We start from the raw sequence: 15,004 nt of genomic DNA on the forward strand, positions 1-15,004 counted from the left end.
CTGATATTCTCCAGAATCACTTCTCTGAACAGTTGTCTCTGAAATGTGACTAGCAATGCCCACTCTTCCTCGGTGAAGTCTACAGCTACATCTTTCAAGGACATTAACTCCTGGTATTCTCAGGCGGGTGCTACCAGCGCACTCCCCCGCCCCACTCTAGACGAAGGGCGGCCAGGGTTCACACGGCCCGGGTGGCAGCGCCGCGCCTCTGGGAAGCCCTCCGCCCGCAGGGCAGACCGTCGACCAGTTCCCGCCAGCCAAGAGGCGGCCTGCGGTAAGGATGGACTCACAAAAGTTCAATTACGAGAGGTGAACAATGTACTCACTTAACTCACCGTGGCCATCTTACTTTCGTCACGGCCGCATGGCGTGCCCCCCTCATTTATTTTTATGGTAGAAGGAAAGATCTGCAAAACTTCATACTCTGCCATTTTGCATCTGTACAAACTCCATACTTAATTTTTTAATATATAAGTACTGCATTTATTTACTCAATAAATATCTACTGTGAAGCTTACATATGTCACCCTTCTAGGTGCTAGAGACAGAGGAAAGGATCATCTTTCCTTGTGGCACTTATACTCTAGTGGTAAGAAAATGACACTAAAGATAATAAATATGTAATTGATATACTATGTCACAAAATGGTGAGTATTAGGGAAAACCTGAAACTGAAAAGTGAATGATCACTGTGGATACCTGAGAGAAGAGTGTTCTAGGCAGAGTAAATAAAGCCAGTGCAAATGTCCTGAGGTGGAGCATGCCAGACACATTCAAGGAAGAACAAGGTGGCTAGGGGAGGGTGATATTGGTGAAGAGTAGAAGAGATTGGTAATGTAAAAGTGAGCCAGATCACATAGGTTCCAAAGCATTAAGTTCTTTGACTCTTTCTCTAACAGAAATAGGGAATGAAATTCACTGAAATTAGTTTCAGTGGAAATTTGAGCAAAACATTTAATATTAAAAGACTAAATTGGAGAAAACACTGTAAAGAGGAAATGCTCAGGTCATTTCAGAAAGAACTGAATGACCTTTCAATCTCTTACTTCTAAAATTGGACTCTGTACAGTATAACACTCCATTCAAAATGTTTTTGGAGGAAAAATGTAATATGATGGGTTTGTCACTGAGTTTTGACTCAGCATGGTATTTAACCTGCCCTTGATTTAATATTGAGACACTTGACAGGGCATTCTGACTGTGGTCTCTGCTGTGGAATTCTCTGTTTAGATTGTCTTTTAACTTAAAATTAAATAGAAAAAATATCTATTTGCTGCTGTTTTCAATAACCTGAAAATGCAGACATGTATTATTTGGTAGCCTGCAAAGTGTTCTTGGATTTCTTTCTTCTTCCTGTGTATTTTGTTGATGGGTAACTAGAGCGGTAAGGTCAACTGGTTTTAGCTTTACCATTTAGAGTGGGATTCATGCAATTCTTACATTGCTCTGCATTTAATTGCATTAATGATATTTCAGCTAAGCAAATACACATAAATAATCCAAATGAAATGCTGAGAGTGGTAAAAAGGATACCAATAATCTACTCTGTTTTTTATAATTGATATTACATTTATTCACTTAATCTTCATTGTTTACTTTGTGTCTGGGGCTGTTCTAGTCACTGCAGACACAAAAATGAACAACACAGTTTCTGCCTTCATAGAGTACATTAGCAAGTCAACCCAGTGTGATAAGTGCTATGATGATGGAAATATAAGATGATATGGAAGGAGATAGCTACTTTGGAAGTGCAGCATTTTTTAGGGCATGTTTCAAATGCTTAAGGCACATGTGCTGGCATACACAATTGATTTGTATTGCTAGTAGATGCTTAGTGGTGACAGCCAAGAGCCATTTTAAATGGAAGTCTTATAGTTCTGCAGAAATAAATTATAAAATTAAATGAAATTAAATTAACTGCCTTGAACAAACAGTTTGGACAAGATGGCACTGCAAATGGCAGTACAAGTGTCACCTCAGCAGTAGAGGACAGGCCATTGATTTACCTTCCTAGAGGTGCACTCTAGAGATTAGATGCCAGTCCCAATGTTACTGTCAACAGTAGTGTAAGAAAGAGTGCTCACAATGATTTTTAGTTGTCTACCTTAACTAGAGCTGGCATGTTACAGTTTCCATTGCATTTAGTGTTTCTATTTTAACAATCATTCCCATCACCTCCCCCCACCCCACCCCCCAAAAAAAGAAACGAAAAAACACAGGGACTCTCTTCTTGTGTTTAGTTGACAAGTAATTGGGAATTTGCTTTTGTTTTTAGCAAACCCATAAGCAGAAACATTTTCATGTTCTGGAGGAGAGACAATGAGTCAAATACCAAGATGTGTAGGAGTCACATATTTCTTAAATTGCTTTATTTTTAACTGCATGAAAGATATTTGGGTAAAGAAATACATACAAATAATCTAAATGAATAGCTTCAAGCTTTTGAATGTAAATCCCTCTCTGAGTACAAACAAATGCAGGGACATCTGTGAAAGCTTCCTGGAGAAGGTGATGTCTAAGTGGAGCCCTGGAGGACAGAGAGGAGTTAGCCCAGTGAAGAGTTTTAGGCAGAGAGAATGGCTTGCGTTACCTAGAAGCTAGAGAGAACATGAAACCTATGAAGAAATGAAAACATTCAGTTATGGGTTGAGTGGAGAATATAAGAGTATGACATGAACTGAGAAGGGCTGCGTAACCTTTGTTGGAATCAATTACCATTATATGAGAAGGCTTATCCTGGAATGTTGCAACTCATTTGAATTGTGATTAGGGGAAGTTTTTGATTTTCAGTAAAGTTGTCAGAACGCACTAGAATCATTTTCTTGGAGAAGAAATGATAACCAAATTTTAATTCTTGGACATATTTTTAATCCTGGGATCTTTCCTTTCATGATATATCACCATAAATAGAGGGATAAACTTGAAAATATATTTTTAAGAAAATTTATGTGAACAAATTCACATATCAAAATGTTTTAAGATACGACATTGTAAGAAAAGAAAACAATCTTCAGATTCATATTATATATTTAAAAATGTGAACAAAATCTATTGGTAACAGTTTTTAATATTTAGATGATACACTGTTCTTCTTGACTTTATTTCTCTCATAAGTTACATTTTCTGGAATCAGATTAATTTAGCCTTCATGTATTTTGAAGTCATATCCTAGGTCACCTCAAACTGACCTCTTTTTTTTTTTTGACAGAGAATAGCATCTTAACATTTTCAGTGAATGCACATTCCAGAGAGTTGGTATCATTTTTATTTCTCTACCCTATGCCCCCTGCTTGCCAGTAACATGTTAGCATATAATATTCCCTTAGAGTAAAAAGCAGTACATTTGACATTAATCTGTAGGGGTGGTGTCTCCAAAATAATAGGTTTCTGACACATGGTTTTAGTTATTTTACGTGGCATTGTGGGCTGGAAAGAATGTTGGCTCTAGAGACGCAGACCTGATCTTGAAACCTAGCTCTTTCATTTAAGACCACAAAAACTTGAGAATATTAATTACCCTACTAAGTTTCAGTTTTCTAATATACAATGGGGGTAAGACTATTGCTTCATGGTTGTTTTGAATATTAAAAATGTAATGAGTATATATAAAGTAACTGTAACATGGTTAAGACTTAAAAAGGATAATTATTGTGATCACAATAATAATTATTACAGTATTTACGTAAGCCAATAATAAGTATATTATGCAGATTGGGCAGGAAATTAGAAGTGTTGAGAAAATATTTTCTTTTAAAGGGATACATGATGTTTCCTGGTGAAAAATTTAAATGAAATTAAGAGTAAAATCGACTAAAATTTCTTTAATCATAAAATCAAAATTCAAATGCTTCCAATTATAACAAGTCATTGCTAGTATTTAATGGAATAAAGTGTAATTTAAAAGATCTTAAAATTTCTATAAAACCTAAAATATAGTTTTATTGCTTCTTTTTTTCTTGGGATTTTCTCCTTGTTATAATTGTGTAGTAAGCCCAGAAATTTTCTATAACTACATTTCCAATTTTATTGATTAAAATTTATAAAAGGACTTATTAATCAATAAGCACAATGAAATTATAGCCTATTTTTGATATGACAAAGGTTACACAATTGTCATAATATATAATGTTATTGAGGTATATGGTATTATAAATAATAGCTATATAGTAGGTTTTCTTAAATATCAACCTAGCATCAATAGGGCTGTTACGTCCTACGTAATTTCTAGAGGGGAACTTGAATTCAGAATTAGATTCAGTACATTGCTTTCTTAGAGTAAGTTAGAGTTGCTCTGCAGTGTTGATGAGCATGCTATCCAAGAACTATAAAGAATAAGCCCAAGTTTAAGAAGATAGCTTGTTCCTTGGAAGAAACAAAATCTATAAGATCTTGAAAAACAAGGGAATAGGCAAAAGTAAACAATATGATGCTATGATGGACAGATACTAGGGAGTACCGAAGGGAGAGAACCTCAAGTGAAATATAGGAATTAGCAAAAGTTTTCCAGATAAGGAACTGAAGTTTATAAACCATGAAGTATATCCTCCTGCTTACCTTTTTAAAAACTGTTTTAGATGGAAAATTTCACACATGTACAAAAATAGACAAATAGTATAAAAAATCCCAGTGTATCCATCACTCAGCTTCCCTCCTTTTCCTAGATTATTTTAAAGCAAATCCTAGATATCATATAATTTCATATGTAAATATTTCAGTATAAAAGGATTCTTTTGGAAAAGCATAACCACAATACCATGTTTCACCTAACAATTGCTAGCAAAATATTATTATCAGTATATAACCAATCAGGGAGACTGGCAGGGAAAATAGAACATTTGATCATATGTTTTTTTTTACATTTACACAATTTTAAAATATCATATATGTTTATGTTTAGTTTATTTGTTTGACTCAGGATCTGAAAATAATTGGCATCTTCATTGCGGCTGATCTCTTATAAGTCTCTTTTAACTGATAGATTCTTCTTCCAACTGCCTCTTGTTTTTGTTTTTGTTTTTGTTTTGCAATTTAGTTTTTAAAGAATTCAGGTCATTTATCATGTAAAGTTTCCCACAATCTGTATTTTGCTGATTTTGTCCTTGTGGTATCATTTAATATGTTCTTTTGTCCCTTGATATAAAGCCTTATCAGATTTAGTTTCTTTTTTTTTCTTTCTTTCTTTCTTTCTTTTTTTTTTTTTTTTTTGGTGAGAACACTTCATAAATTATGTTGTGTATTGCTGTGTACTTCTATCTGGAGGCATATAATACCAGTTATCTCTTTCAATAATGTTAGCAGCTATTACTAATCATTGCCTAGATCAGAGATCAGCTAACTATGGCCTATGGTCTAAATCTGGCCCACAGCTTATTTTTGTAAACAAAGTTTTATTGGAGCATAGACAAGTTTCATTCATTTTTGTCTCTCTATGGCCTCATTCATATTATAAGAGCAGGGTTGCCACAGAGACCTTATGTTCCTCAAAGCCAAAAATAATTAGAACCTGGCCCTTTACCTAAAAAGTTTGCTGATCCTTGGTCTAAATCCATTATTTCAGTAGGATACAAAAACGGTCATATTTTATTTATGCTGCTCCTTCTTTACTTATTAGCTGGACTACTTCAACAAAGAGAAATTTCCCTCATCAACTACATGGTTACCCTGAGGTGCAGATTGTATAGAAAAAGCAGGATAAATATTTGATTTACTAGTTTTAAAAACAGAGTTAGTTTCCCAGTATCCTCCAAAGGCCAATGATAAGTTTGCTTTTTTAAAGTATCATTATGACCTACTTTGTTTGAATATATCAAACATATTTGAATCTATCGCATGGTCTGCACTTAAAATTGTCCTGATTTGGGCTATGGACAACTTCAAGTAGGTTCTCTAGTAATTTTATTATTAGTCATTATTTCCTTGCTTTAGCATTACAAAATGTTCCTGGCTCATTTTGCATATATCCTGCCCAACATGTGGAATCTGGCGTTTCCGCAAGGGTCCTTGAATTCTCTTAGAGAGAAATGATATCTAGAGACCACTACGAGGCTCTAAGGATCCCCATGAATCAATGTTTCTAAGACTATTCTGTAGACCTAGCTAAGAAATCTTTTTTAAAAAATGAGACATGGACATTTGTAATTCAAATTCAGGCCTACAGAGTTTTTACTCAAACTCATCTATCTTACATCTGTATTCCATTTCTCCCTCACCAAAACTCCCTGGTTCTCAAAGACACCAATACAATAACTTACTTGTATTTTGTCCCATATTACATACACAGAAGTCTGAGATTAACAATGCTAATGAACTAAAGACACTTTTCCCTTTGCTTTTTTCTCCCCTCGGTTGTATCCCAGTAGAACAGTTAAATATTGCAACTTTTAATATCATTTGGAAAACTCATTTTATGTATTTTGCCACAAACTTGACCACAGAGTTGAGTTTCATATGTTGAGTCATTAGCTTTATTGTCTTCTCTGATCACAGATGTTACTCATAATTTTGGCCAGTCATCTCAAGGTTTGTATTTTTCACCTCATGCAAGATCAAGAAAGGGTGTTTATGGTCTTTTGATTACCCTGCTCCTTTAAGAAAAATATCTGCTTCCATGGGCTAAGCAATTCACCACTGAACAGACATTAATACAACAATTCCTTGGAATATTTTTTTCTTCTATATGGGATTGCCAGCCATATTGGATAGGGTTGCTCCATAGAAACATGAGTCTCACATTAGGAATATAATAGGAGTAGGCATACATATGGAGGTAATTTTGTTTCCTTTCTTAAATGGAGAATTTGGCTTCCTAAAATCAGAATCTGCTCATTGTAACCATTATTTTTAAATGTGGAAATGTGGGAAATAGACAACTTAAAGCATCTTAGAAACAATTAAAAAAAGACCCATCTGAGTAATAAGGGAAATATAATACTTGACAGACACAACAGCTGTAAACATGTCCCCAAATAACTTTTATTTCTCGTAATGAATACAACATTTAGGTAAGATTTTGCATATGAAAATCTTAATTCTTAGAAGTAAAGTATGTCAAAGTCAAGGCAGAATAATAAAATGGCTATTTAACAGCAACGTGCCAATAAATCACAGGGAATCTCTCTCTCCCTCACTTGCTCTCCCTAGTGGGATAAACATGGTTTGTCACATTCAGGGAATTTGTACACCATAGGAATAATCAGAACATATTGTTAGCTCCATTTTTCCACCATTTATTTTTCAGTGCCCAACAAAAGTAAACCTCACCACACAATTTAGTCATGGGTAGAAAGAGAATTAGTTTTTTAATGGGAACTGCTGTTTTAAAAAGCGGTCCTTAGATATTGAAGATGGAAGGAAATTCTGCTAATATTAATGCACAATTGTTCATTGTGCTTACCAAACTATGGAAAAGCCTCTTTGAAATTTTTTCATTACTATGTGCTTTGCATAATGTCCATATTAAAAATCAATGTACTATTTGCCTCTGAAAATGCTGCAGCTAATCTGTAAGTCAGTTTGAAAGAAAACTGAACTCAATAGACAAAGACTGATTCTTCATCCATCTGACATGTCATGCCAACAAATGGCTTTTTGTGTACTCTGTCAGTGTCTTAATCACTGTCAAGACAACCCCCAGCACCTACCCAGCTCTGAAAGCTCTTCTCACACTTAATCCTTCAACTTGTATGTGTTGTAGAGACATTCAGATAAAGCATGATAATACACGATTCACATAGTTCTGTCAATTCTTGGATTTGTTACATATCAAAATCACGTAAGACGAATTTTTCCCCTTTTGCCATCTGAATGACTTAAAGAGCAAGTTGAAAAGAGAATACACCTAATTGAGATGAAGAGCTCTGTATTTTAACTTGATATTCGATTTTTTTTAAAAAGAGATTTTTATAAACCTGTTAGTACAATTTTATAGTAATTAGGTTCTCATGCATACATGTTTTGTATAGATTATTTTCTTGATTTTTAGTTACTAAAAATTAAATTATTATGTAGGGTTTTATAAGTAAATGTTGACATTCTGAAGAATTTTGGAAACATAAATTTAAAGGCTTTTGGTTAATATATACATGGGAACAAATAAATATTTAAAACTTGGCATACTGCACATGTATTTCAGATTAAAATAATATTATATAAGGTAGCATCATGGCATAACACTGAGCAGTATACATTTACTGAAGAGTTCTAAAATATAGATTGACAGATTGACTTGTACCTGTCTAACGATGGACCCAAGAACTTTGGAGTAAGCTTAACATTTGCACATATATTTCTTTGTTCTTCCTCCAATATAAAGACATTAGTGATCCAGGAACATAAAGGTATCTTTCTCTGTTGAGTGGAGAAGGGATGAAAGAGAGAAATAAAAGATTAATTCTCCAGTACAAGGTATAACTGAAGTATACAAAGAAGTTAAAACAATAGCCTAAAAAACTACTAGAACTAATAGAAGAGTTAAATTATGTGACAGGATATAAAATCAGTGTGAATAAATTAAAATGTTTGGATGTGATATTCAGTTATGGTCTTGTAGTTAAACTGCCTACATTTAAATACTTTCTTACTAGCCATGGTGTCATGGAAAAGGTATTTATTTACATTTAGAGACCTCATGAAAGCTCATTAGAATAGTAGCCAGCATTGGAGAATGTGTTCGATAAATGTTAGCCTCTATTTTTATTATACAAGCAATAATTCAATAGAAAATATAGTGAAAAATTATTTCATTCACTTCAGAAACAAATATTATAAAATACACAGACATAACCTCAATAAGAAATGTATGGGACACACAGGAAGAATCCATAACATTCATTTAGACAAACAAAATAGTACTTAATGAACTAAAGAGAAATACTCAGCATATATAAACATGCCACTTTTTTCCAAATTGACTTAAAGGTCAGTCACAATTCTAGTAAAATTAAAGGGACTATTTTGGGGGGTGTTTGGCAGAGTATTTCTAAAAAATAAAGTGTGAAAAAATAATGGAAAAGTAATCATTAACTTTAGAAGGAAAAAAAGGAGGAAGTTGATGAACCTACTTTATCATGTAATTAGCACAGTGTCATAATGAGGGATACATTGGAAATTAAAGTAGTAGAAGAGGAAGTCCTGATATCCTGATATATTAATTAGATTGGACTATAGAAACTACTGATATTCAAAAGCTTTTGACCTGAAAAATTGGCAATTTCATATGGTTCAACCTAATATTTGCTATGCACAAAAGTAGCATTTAGATGAGTGGGAAAAGATAAAATAAAAATGATGCTTTAAAATTAACTAATTCAGAAAATGTCAAGTCAGAACACTGTCTTAAAATAAATTGTAGGTGAGTTAGAATTAAGTGATAAACATGTGAAGATATTTATTTACAGTAACAAAACTTTTGTTTGCTCAAAGCAACCCACATATCTGACAGACAGGAGTGTTTAAATTATGGTGTACTTATATGATGGAAAATTATGTAGTCAATAATAACTGGGCTTTGAAAGAAAATGAAAATATGGGAAAATGTCTCTAATATAATGTTGCTAATAAAACAGGATGTACTATTTTCCATACAATGTGATGCAAATCAAGATATATTTTGAGTAATTAAGACCAATAAATTTATATAATAAAGTCTATTTTACTTTGTGATAAATGTATTAAAACCAAATAGATTTATAAATATTGTTATAATATTAAGATTTTTATGGTAGTGATAGGATTTCTTAAGCATATCCTTCACTTTTATCCATATCTGTTTTATATTTTTTTTAAGTGGCAAACATTATAGATAGAATTTAAACCACTTCCCCTTTGGCCTCCTTTTTTACACAGAGGAAATTCAATCCTGAATTTAGGTTTTATCATTTCCATATAGGTTTTTATTTTAGAGTGTCTGTTCTTAAATAGTATGTATATTATATTTTAAAAATTGTATATACTCTCAAAATATATATATCATTTTTACAGCTTTATTGAAGTATAATTTATATACCATGAAATTCAGCCATTGTAAGTGTACAATGATTTTTGAAATTTTGTAGAGTTGTACAATCATTACCATCATTCAATTTTAGAACATTTTCTTCATCCCTTAAAATTTGTTGACCCTATTTGCAGTCAATCCCAGTCCCACCCTCAGTTCTAGAAACAGCTGATCTTCTTTCTATAAATTTGGCTTTTCTGGACATTTATTGTACATGGAATCATATAATATCTAATAGTTTGTGTCTGGCTTCTCTTACTTAGTATGTTTTTGAGGTTTGTCAATGTTGTAGCATTAATCAGTTTTCATTCCTTTTCAGTATTGGACAATATTATATTGTGTGCATATACCACATTTTGCTTATTCATTCACCAGATAATGGACATTTGGGTTGTTTCCAAGTTTGGGGCCATTATGAATAAGCTGCTGGAAACATCTGTATACAAGTCATTGTGTAGACATGGTTCTCATTTCTCTTGGGTGGATTCTTAGGAGTGGAATTGCTGGGATATAAAGTGGTTTTAACATTGTATTTTCCATCAGCAATATACGAGGGCTCCAGTTTAGTCCCAACCCCACCAACACTTGCTATTTATCTGTCTTTTTAAAATAGCCAGTCTAGTGAAAGGATAGTGAGTTTGTTGTGGCTTTAACTGGCATTTCTCTAATACCTAATAGTGTTGAACAGCTTTTCATGTGCTTATTAGTTATGCTTATAACTTCTTTGGTGAAATGTCTCTTAAGTTTTACTCATCTTTAATTGGGGTTGTTTGTTTTCCTTTTATGAATTATAAGCGTTCTTTATACATTCTGGATTATAAGTTTTTTATGAAGTATGTAATTTGCAAATATTTTCTCCCAATCTTTTGTTTTTCTTATTTTTTTAGTGTTTTTTTTCCCCTCACAATAGTGATTTTATTAAAATAGTTGCTTTAAAAAACACTGCAAATGTCATAATTGTCAGCATAACAATTTACCAAACTATAGTTAACTCGTCCAGTTTGTTGGGCATGTTTTATTAAGGAAAGGAAATGCCAAACCCTGTTAAAATTGTTTCATCACAGCCTAGGAGAAGGAAGATTTGGTTCTCAGACACTTAAGTCAGGCAATTAAAACAGGTAAAGAGCTTCCCTCCCCAATCTGAAGTGCTCCATCAGTAGAAAGATTCTGATAAATATAAACTACACAGTCTGTGCACTCAAGAAATTCCACAATTTGTAATGCAATAATGGAGAGGTTTACCTTCTTCAGCTTCAAAGTTGGAGGGTTTTGATCATTAAATTTTTAAGTATTAAACTGGTAGTGGCTTTTCAGCAGCAGTACCTTCACTCTGAGATAAGGAGTCTTCTTCACAATGTATATTTAATATCTTCATGCTCAAGTTTAAGACAAAGCAATTTTAATACTAGGTGCACACCACATGCCCTTGACAGGCTGGAGAGCTGAAGTCCTTGCACTCCGAAAGACTGCAAACTGCTTTTCTTGACAAGTTATGAAGTAGTTCAAGGAGGTATGGTTAAGGCTGTATTACTGAATGGTGCTGATAAATACTACACAATTTTTTGTCATGTTGCAACCTTTGTTTCCAATTTAGTGACTGCTCCTATGGAATCAAATAGCAACAACAGCATTATTAGGTTTTTTTCTTTTTCTTCTTCTTCTTTTTTAAATGATTTAGTCCAACTGAGTTTCCTGCTTTTAACCCCTTGGCAGCAAGATCCAACCTCCCTCATACGCACCTTAGCACCTAAGTGTCAAGGAGTTAAATAACCAGCACAACGATTCTGCACTTCTGATTGTAGCCTGTGGAAGAACTGAAAAGAAAGGAAGTTGTGCTACATGTTGAAGGGATTGTGGGCAAAAGAAAGAAGACACCAGGAGAAGATAAAATGTCACATGAAGTCTTCATAGTCTTGTACATATCCTCCATCATCCACCATAGTCTGCCAGATAGTCTTTCATAGTGGCCTTTAATCCCTCTGCAGGAACCACACACATCTTTCTTCTTTTTGACTTTGCTTTGCTTTTCTTGCTTCTGTTTTTCACAGTCAATGAATTGGTAATCTTTTTCAAGTCATCAATTTCCAGTGAAATTCATACATCTCGAACTAAGGCTTCCAAAAAACTAGCCTAATACAGTGATTTTTCATATTGTATAATTTTATCTTTTAGTAACTTTCCAAACTGTGTGAAATCATGTCTTGAAGATGGGCTCATAGTATCTGTTCAAAAAACTGTATTATTAACACCGTAAGTTTCTTTTGCTAATTAGAGGTCTGACTCTTCTTGCAACTACTTTAGCCGCAATTAATCTGCTAATTGTTCTTCTAGTGTTAGCACTTTAGATTCTTCGGGTTCTTCTAACCTCTTTTTGATTTCTTCTTGCCTTTTCTTCTGTTGCTGGTCTTTCTCCTTGAACTAATCTACTTTTTTCTTCTCTGAAACTTTTACTTCTGATTTTACTTCTGCTTCCTCTTTTTTTTTTTTTTTTCCCCCCGACATCATCGCATCCCATTTATCCTTGACGTCCATGTCTTTGTCCTGGCTTCCCAGCGGTCCCCTCCCCCGATGCCGCCGCCGCCCTCCACCTTCCGCGCCGGGTCCTCACGGAGAAGATGTCCGCGTCGCAGGAGTCGGAGCCCCCGTCGCCGCTGCTCCGGCCACCTCAGGCCGGGTGTGGGCGTGTGTGGGCGGGAGAGCGGCCTCCGAGCCAGCGTGGCGGCGGTGAGTCACTTAATTTGCTCTCGTTGGCCCGCGCGGGGCAGGCTGGGACCGTGGCTGACTGTGAGCCGGCCGAGGCCTGAAGTGTCTTTTGAAGTACAAGTTTTAACTTTAATAAAGTTCAGTTTAAGATTTTGTTCAATAGTTTGTGTTTTGGGTATCTTGTCTGAGAACTCTGTCTGACTCCAGGTCACAAAGATTTTCTCCTATGTTTTCTTTAATAATTTTTATAGTTTTAGTTTTTACATTAGGTCAGTGATCAATTTTGATGTAATTTTTGTTTGTGGTGTGATGTAAGCGTCCAAGTTCATTTTCTACATATGGATATCCAATTGTCCCAGCATCATTTGTTGAAAAGACTATCCTTTCCCCAAATGAATTCCTTGACATTTTTGTAAAACACCATTTTATTTGTGAACTCTCAGTTCTGTTCCATTGAACTGTATGTTCGTCTGTATGCCAACACCACACAGTCTTGATCATGGTAGCTTCAGAGTAAATATTGAAATCAAGTAGTGTAAGTATTTCAACTTTGTTCTTATTTTTCAAAATTGCTTTGGCTCCTGTATCAGTGTTCAACTAGGTGAGCAGAAACAGTAGGAGATACGTATTAAGCCTTTTTTTTTTTGGTGAAGAATTAGGTTACATAATTTTGGGGGCTGGTTCTGCAAGTCCAGAATTTTTAGGGCAGGTTGTCAGGAAAAGCTCCAGGATTCAGATTGAAGCTTCTGTCCACAGGCAGAATTTCTTCTTCTTCAGGGGAGCCTCAATTCTGCTTTTATGTGCTTTCAACTGGTTGAATCAGGTCCACTTGGATTATCTAACATAATCTTGTTACCTAAACTCAACTGATTATGGACTTTGGGAACTGTAATGTAGCCAAGTTGACACATCAAAATTATCAAAAACACCGTCATTGCTTCTCCAGGTCCTTTCTGTTTCCATATATGTTTTAGATTCAATTCTACCACACACACACACACACACACACACACACACACACACACAAATCCTGCTGAGATTTTTAAATAGCAATTGCATTGAATCGATAGACATGTTGGGGAGAATTGTCATCCTTTTTAATAATACTGATTCTTTCAATCCACAAACATGGAATGTCTCAATTTATTAGGTCTTCTTTAATTTCACTCACCAATATTTTGTAATTTTCAGTATGAAGATGCTGCACTTTTTAAAAAAAATTAATGCCTAACTATTTTCCACTTTTTAAAATATTGTTGTGAATGGGCTTGTTTTTTCCTTAATCTCATTTTCAGATTATTTACTGCTAGTATATTTTTCCGGTTTTCTAATGCTGCCATCATGCATAATACCAGAAATGGCTTGGCTTTTATCAAGGGGATTTATTTAGCTACAAATTTACAGTTCTATGGCCATAAAAGTGTCCAAACTAAGGCATCTACAAGAGGATAACTTCACTGAAAAAAGGCTGATGGTGTCTGGAAAACCCGTTAGCTGGGAAGGCACATGTCTGGTATCTGCTGATCTTTTGCTCCTGGGTTCTGATATTAAAATGGATTTCTCCAAAATGTCCCTGGGCTTGTCTCTCTTAGCTTCTCCAGAGCAAACTCTGGGGTAGCATCTCCAAACGTCTTCAAGCATTTCAAAGTGTCAGCTCTTAGTTTTTCTCCAAAATGTGCCTCTCAGCTGCTCTAAGCTCCTTCTGTCTGTGAGCTCTCTTATAGGACTCCAGTGACTTACATAAGACCCACCCTGAATGGGTAGGGTCCACGTCTTTGTGTAAATAATTTAATCAAATGTTTCCACTCTAATCAACAGACTGAAAATCTGACCCCCCAAGATTGCATTAAAGAACATGGCTTTTTCTGGAGAACATAATATATCCAAACTGGCACATATATAGACATGTAATAGATGGTTATATATTGCCTTAGTGTCTTATGACTTTTGGCAGAGTTGAGAAAGTCCTCTTCTATTACTAGTTTTTGAGAGTTTTTTAAGTGAATGGGCATTAGCTTTTGTTTATTTTTTTTCTGCATATAATGATATTATCATGCCTCTTTTGCCATTTATTTTATTGTATATTACATTAATTATTTTCAGGTGTTATACAATCTATTTTATCTGTTGATAAATCTCACTTGATTATGGTATTAGAAACTTTTTGTTGGATGTTGAATTTGGTTTGCTCACACTTTATTATGGATTTAAGTTTATGGTCATGAGTAATTTTGATCTCTAGTTTTCTTAATTTATGATGTTTTTTGCTTGGCTTTGGTATCAGAGTAATACTGGCCTCAGAAAATG

General features: G+C 34.4%; 1 pseudogene; it reads right to left on the reverse strand.

The window, feature by feature from the left end:
- Positions 1-11,886: 11,886 nt before the first annotated feature.
- Positions 11,887-13,632, reverse strand: LOC119543725 (annotated as a pseudogene).
- Between the last annotated feature and the right edge of the window lie 1,372 nt (positions 13,633-15,004).

Source organism: Choloepus didactylus, chromosome 9, assembly GCF_015220235.1.
Source record: "Choloepus didactylus isolate mChoDid1 chromosome 9, mChoDid1.pri, whole genome shotgun sequence".
NCBI lineage: Eukaryota > Metazoa > Chordata > Mammalia > Pilosa > Megalonychidae > Choloepus > Choloepus didactylus.